Raw genomic sequence first — 6,653 nt, 5'->3', positions numbered from 1 at the left:
TATTATTTCAGCGCTTCTTGCGCTTCTGTTTACATTCCCCTCACCCGGCATATCCTAAACTTATAAGAACGCTACTACACTTGATCTTATCCGAAAGGTTCTTAGAAGTGCTGTTTGGGGAGTAGCCTAGAGACAGGGGCTTGGATTGGCGAAAGCTCGCCTGGCAGCGGAGCGCCAGCTCCATGCCAAGATCCAACTAACATAGTTTTAACTGCAGCACCTTTAATCTACTACTAGTTCACTGCCTCCATACATGGTCCCCTTATCAAACGAGCTGTGTCAGGCAGAATTTTGGATTGTTTTCATGGCTTCCATGTTAACTTTGTCGCCACCCTGCTGTGTAATCCACGAAATATACTGGCAAACTTTTATCATGTAGCGATATTATTTGAGCGCTTCTTGCTCACCTCCTTTGGTTCCTCTCTGCCACCCATTGGTTTGAAGCCTGAGTCCATTTAGGGTATGTCGCCATGACACTCTCTAGCCTGCCGCTGCTGCCGCTGCCTCTGCATGCCGTCCCCTATAGTGTCAGGGTCAATTATTGGATGTTTTAGATGCTATCTAGCTTCATTCTGTCACTCTGTCATGGCCATGCTGTTGCCCATAATTTTGGCATAATGGTGCGATTAAGCAGCCTCAGAGGCATCCATGCATGCTGCCCCTGCTGTTTCCTGTCCATTTCCGTGGTGTTTCCATCCTTTTCTGAGGTTCCCAGGTGTTTGGCCAAGCTTCCCTGTGCAGAGCCTTGGTCCCCTTGAAAAATGCTCGAGTCTCCCATTGACTTCAATGGGGCTCGTTATTCGAGACGAGCACTCGAGCATCGGGAAAAGTTCGTCTCGAATAACGAGTACCCGAGCATTTTAGTGCTCGCTCATCTCTAGGATTAACCCCTAACACCAGATACAGCTACATCTGTTCTCACCTGCATTTTATTCCAATTACGTTTGCCACAAAAAAACACATTTTTCCAACAACAACTTTTCGTTGTCGCTCAATTTGGGCACAGCTTTTGTTTCCAACACTTTTCCCACTCCTCTTTTTGGCCTACATATCCATTAACAAAAAGTCTACAAACTTTTAAACTTTTTAAGTGTTATTTCTGCCGCCCATTCTTTCTTCTTGCGGTGCACAAATAAATGAAAGCTGCGTTACAATGCAAAATAATGCAGGAAAAAACTAGAAGTGTCGGAAACAAGAGCCGTGCAAGTCCCCAGCGCAAAATCCTGTTAAATACCTGTGAAAGCTGCACAAATCCCAAAAACCGTGAACAGAACTTCGAAAGTGCGATCCGCAACCCTAAGTAAATAAGCCCCATTATGATGCATCTAGATCTGTGGGGTGACATTATAAAGGTACAAGGTGTATGTAGACTTTCATTTGGCTTCTGTACTGACACATAGAAGGAGATGAGAAAGATCAGAGATACACAGAGATTACAGAGAGACTGTATTACACAGAGACTGATAGACCATTACACTGTTACACTGTGAGCTCTGCTACATCTCACAGACCTGTGCCTGCCTCCCCCTTGCCCTGGATCACTTATATCCTTGTAGCTTGCAGTTTGCAGCCTCTCTCTCTGCTCACCATGTGAAGACAGGAAGTGATCAGTAAGAGTCTCTGAGCTCCAGGCAGGGGGCGGGGCTACAGACACACAGAAGAGACAGACAGAAATCTCAGCTCCACCATCACATCCAAGATGGAGCCCGACCCCAAGTCAGAAGTTACAGGGTCGTGTCTAGGGGCAACTGAAATTGTGTCCAGCAGGACAGATAGAGACATGTTGGACTTCTATCTGTGAGATGCTGCATTTTTGTTAATAACAGTGAATTAGAGAATATGTGGTATTTTGTTATCCTGAGGACATAGAAATATCACTTTAACACTTTTACCTTTGAAATGTCACGTCCAAAAAAACTTATTGTCAGGAAATTCTCACCAGATGGATTTTATCTTCTATAAAATCTTGTGAGGAGCTTTCCACTTCCACATCAGGACCCCAAAAGTGTTCAGTGGAACCAAAGGTCCTGAGACAGATCTCTGAGGTTACACATCATAAGATGAACCTTGTGGAGCCTAAGGGTCATGCCACACGTTGCGTTTTTGGTCCGTTTTAGAGCCTGCGTTTTCAGACCGTTTACCATACGTTTGGCTGATTAGAACCTGTTTATCTATTAAGATAATCAAGAAAAACGGTGAAAAATAGACAAAAATGGATGTGTTTTAAAAATGCATCCGTTTTTTTAATGGACTGAACGCGCATGCTCTAAAACGGACCAAAAACGCCACGTGTGGCATCATCCTTAAGCCGGCGGGACACGTGGCGTTTCAAACTCGTTTTTGGTCCACTTTTAAGCAGTCCGTTAAAAAACGCATCAGTTTTTGACAGATTTTTCCAATTATCTAATGAGGATAATTGGAAAACGAACAAAAACGGTCAAAAAACTGATACGTTTTTCAACCGTTTTTCTGTATTCCAATTATCCTCATTAAGATAATTGGGGGAAAACGTGTTCAAAACGCCACGTGTGCCGCCGGCCTCAGTGATGAGACACCTGTTTATTGAGCAGCTGATGTAATAATTCACCAGGTGGCAGTTTTGCTTTCTAATCACTGATGGATTTCAGCGGTGCCATGACTTTCCGTGGCTGTTTCGTGGTACTTCTTGTAATTTATATACATCGTAGATTATAATAGATTGAATGAGTTGTTACTGACATCTGCGAGAACTTCATGTGGAAAGCGCCATTATTATATTATACTATTATTTCAGCCCCCGGGTACAGGTTTTATAGTGAAGTATCCACAGTATTTTGGCTTCTAGGGTAATGTAGAAAGTGTCCGCTTTAATCACACAATCAGAACATCGCGGTGACATCATTGAACCCAGCGCGGAAAGCAAAGGTTAAGCTGACGTCATACATCACACTGCCAAATATTTTGGCCTTCATTTTATATGTATAACACAATCTTCTTACCTACTTTTATAGTTTTATTGACCCTGCTTACCCTGTGTGTCTGTTATTTTTATAGGTCATCGTCATAATACAGATAGAGAAATGAAGAGGGAATTTCCTGCTTCTAGATAATATTTTACTGGGAGCCGATAAACTGTAAGCAGCCACAGGGATGGTCAGGTAGACGCTGACGAGTAGAACATCTGCTGGACCAACACAGCTCGACATAGCAATCATTGAGGACAATAGGTGATACAGAGGAGAATTGATCGTGTGAATGTCCATCCTTCATCTTCCTGGTGCATGTAAGTGCATTGTCCGTGTATAATGCGCTGTGTGGGGAGTTACTAAGATCCTGCGCCCGATATCCTGCATGTGTCACTTCCCCGCTCAGGTCCCTGGAGTTCACCTTCTTCTTCCTGGTGCATGTAAGTGCATTGTCCGTGTATAATGCGCTGTGCGGGGAGTCACTAAGATCCTGCGTCCGATATCCTGCATGTGTCGCTTCCCCGCTCAGGTCCCTGGAGTTCACCTTCTTCCTCCTGGTGCATGTAGGTGCATTGTCCGTGTATAATGCGCTGTGCGGGGAGTCACTAAGATCCTGCGCCCGATATCCTGCATGTGTCGCTTCCCCGCTCAGGTCCCCGGAGTTCACCTTCTTCTTCCTGGTGCATGTAGGTGCATTGTCCGTGTATAATGCGCTGTGCGGGGAGTCACTAAGATCCTGTGCCCGGTATCCTGCATGTGTCGCTTCCCCGCTCAGGTCCCCGGAGTTCACCTTCTTCTTCCTGGTGCATGTAAGTGCATTGTCCGTGTATAATGCGCTGTGCGGGGAGTCACTAAGATCCTGCGCCCGATATCCTGCATGTGTCACTTCCCCGCTCAGGTCCCTGGAGTTCACCTTCTTCTTCCTGGTGCATGTAAGTGCATTGTCCGTGTATAATGCGCTGTGCGGGGAGTCACTAAGATCCTGCGTCCGATATCCTGCATGTGTCGCTTCCCCGCTCAGGTCCCCGGAGTTCACCTTCTTCTTCCTGGTGCATGTAAGTGCATTGTCCGTGTATAATGCGCTGTGCGGGGAGTCACTAAGATCCTGCACCCGATATCCTGCATGTGTCACTTCCCCGCTCAGGTCCCTGGAGTTCACCTTCTTCTTCCTGGCGCATGTAAGTGCATTGTCCGTGTATAATGCGCTGTGCGGGGAGTCACTAAGATCGTGCATCCTATATCATGCATGTGTCGCTTCCCCGCTCAGGTCCCCGGAGTTCACCTTCTTCTTCCTGGTGCATGTAAGTGCATTGTCCGTGTATAATGCGCTGTGCGGGGAGTTACTAAGATCCTGCGCCCGATATCCTGCATGTGTCACTTCCCCGCTCAGGTCCCTGGAGTTCACCTTCTTCTTCCTGGTGCATGTAAGTGCATTGTCCGTGTATAATGCGCTGTGCGGGGAGTCACTAAGATCCTGCGTCCGATATCCTGCATGTGTCGCTTCCCCGCTCAGGTCCCTGGAGTTCACCTTCTTCCTCCTGGTGCATGTAGGTGCATTGTCCGTGTATAATGCGCTGTGCGGGGAGTCACTAAGATCCTGCGCCCGATATCCTGCATGTGTCGCTTCCCCGCTCAGGTCCCCGGAGTTCACCTTCTTCTTCCTGGTGCATGTAGGTGCATTGTCCGTGTATAATGCGCTGTGCGGGGAGTCACTAAGATCCTGTGCCCGGTATCCTGCATGTGTCGCTTCCCCGCTCAGGTCCCCGGAGTTCACCTTCTTCTTCCTGGTGCATGTAAGTGCATTGTCCGTGTATAATGCGCTGTGCGGGGAGTCACTAAGATCCTGCGCCCGATATCCTGCATGTGTCACTTCCCCGCTCAGGTCCCTGGAGTACACCTTCTTCTTCCTGGTGCATGTAAGTGCATTGTCCGTGTATAATGCGCTGTGCGGGGAGTCACTAAGATCCTGCGTCCGATATCCTGCATGTGTCGCTTCCCCGCTCAGGTCCCCGGAGTTCACCTTCTTCTTCCTGGTGCATGTAAGTGCATTGTCCGTGTATAATGCGCTGTGCGGGGAGTCACTAAGATCCTGCGCCCGATATCCTGCATGTGTCACTTCCCCGCTCAGGTCCCCGGAGTTCACCTTCTTCTTCCTGGTGCATGTAAGTGCATTGTCCGTGTATAATGCGCTGTGCGGGGAGTTACTAAGATCCTGCACCTGATATCCTGCATGTGTCGCTTCCCCGCTCAGGTCCCTGGAGTTCACCTTCTTCTTCCTGGTGCATGTAAGTGCATTGTCCGTGTATAATGCGCTGTGCGGGGAGTCACTAAGATCCTGCGCCCGATATCCTGAATGTGTCGCTTCCACGCTCAGGTCCCCGGAGTTCACCTTCTTCTTCCTGGTGCATGTAAGTGCATTGTCCGTGTATAATGCGCTGTGCGGGGAGTTACTAAGATCCTGCACCTGATATCCTGCATGTGTCGCTTCCCCGCTCAGGTCCCTGGAGTTCACCTTCTTCTTCCTGGTGCATGTAAGTGCATTGTCCGTGTATAATGCGCTGTGCTGGGAGTCACTAAGATCCTGCCCCCGATATCCTGCATGTGACGCTTCCCCGCTCAGGTCCCCGGAGTTCACCTTCTTCTTCCTGGTGCATGTAAGTGCATTGTCCGTGTATAATGCGCTGTGCGGGGAGTCACTAAGATCCTGAACCCGATATCCTGCATGTGTCGCTTCCCCGCTCAGGTCCCCGGAGTTCGCCTTCTTCTTCCTGGTACATGTAAGTGCATTGTCCGTGTATAATGTGCTGTGCGGGGAGTCACTGAGATCATGCGCCCGATATCCTGCATGTGTCGCTTCCCTGCTCAGGTCCCAGGAGTTCACCTTCTTCTTCCTGGTGCATGTAAGTGCATTGTCCATGTATAATGTGCTGTGCGGGGAGTCACTAAGATCCTGCCCCCGATATCCTGCATGTGTCGCTTCCCCGCTCAGGTCCCCGGAGTTCTCCTTCTTCTTCCTGGTGCATGTAAGTGCATTGTCCGTGTATAATGCGCTGTGCGGGGAGTCACTAAGATCCTGCGCCCGATATCCTGCATGTGTCGCTTCCCCACTCAGGTCCCCGGAGTTCTCCTTCTTCTTCCTGGTGCATGTAAGTGCATTGTCCGTGTATAATGCGCTGTGCGGGGAGTCACTAAGATCGTGCACCCGATATCCTGCATGTGTCACTTCCCCGCTCAGGTCCCCGGAGTTCACCTTCTTCTTCCTGGTGCATGTAAGTACATTGTCCGTGTATAATGTGCTGTGCGGGGAGTCACTAAGATCCTGCCCCGATATCCTGCATGTGTCGCTTCCCCGCTCAGGTCCCTGGAGTTCACCTTCTTCTTCCTGGTGCATGTAAGTGCATTGTCCGTGTATAATGCGCTGTGCGGGGAGTCACTAAGATCCTGCCCCCGATATCCTGCATGTGTCACTTCCCCGCTCAGGTTCCCGGAGTTCACCTTCTTCTTCCTGGTGCATGTAAGTGCATTGTCCGTGTATAATGCGCTGTGCGGGGAGTCACTAAGATCATGCCCCCGATATCCTGCATGTGTCGCTTCCCCGCTCAGGTCCCCGGAGTTCACCTTCTTCTGCCTGGTGCATGTAAGTGCATTGTCTGTGTATAATGTGCTGTGCGGGGAGTCACTAAGATCCTGCACCCGATATCCTGCATG

The sequence above is a fragment of the Engystomops pustulosus genome, chromosome 11 (genome assembly GCF_040894005.1).
Source record: "Engystomops pustulosus chromosome 11, aEngPut4.maternal, whole genome shotgun sequence".
Taxonomy (NCBI): Eukaryota; Metazoa; Chordata; class Amphibia; order Anura; family Leptodactylidae; genus Engystomops; species Engystomops pustulosus.
The sequence above is the reverse complement of the archived record's forward strand: the minus strand, read 5'-3'. Positions refer to the sequence as shown.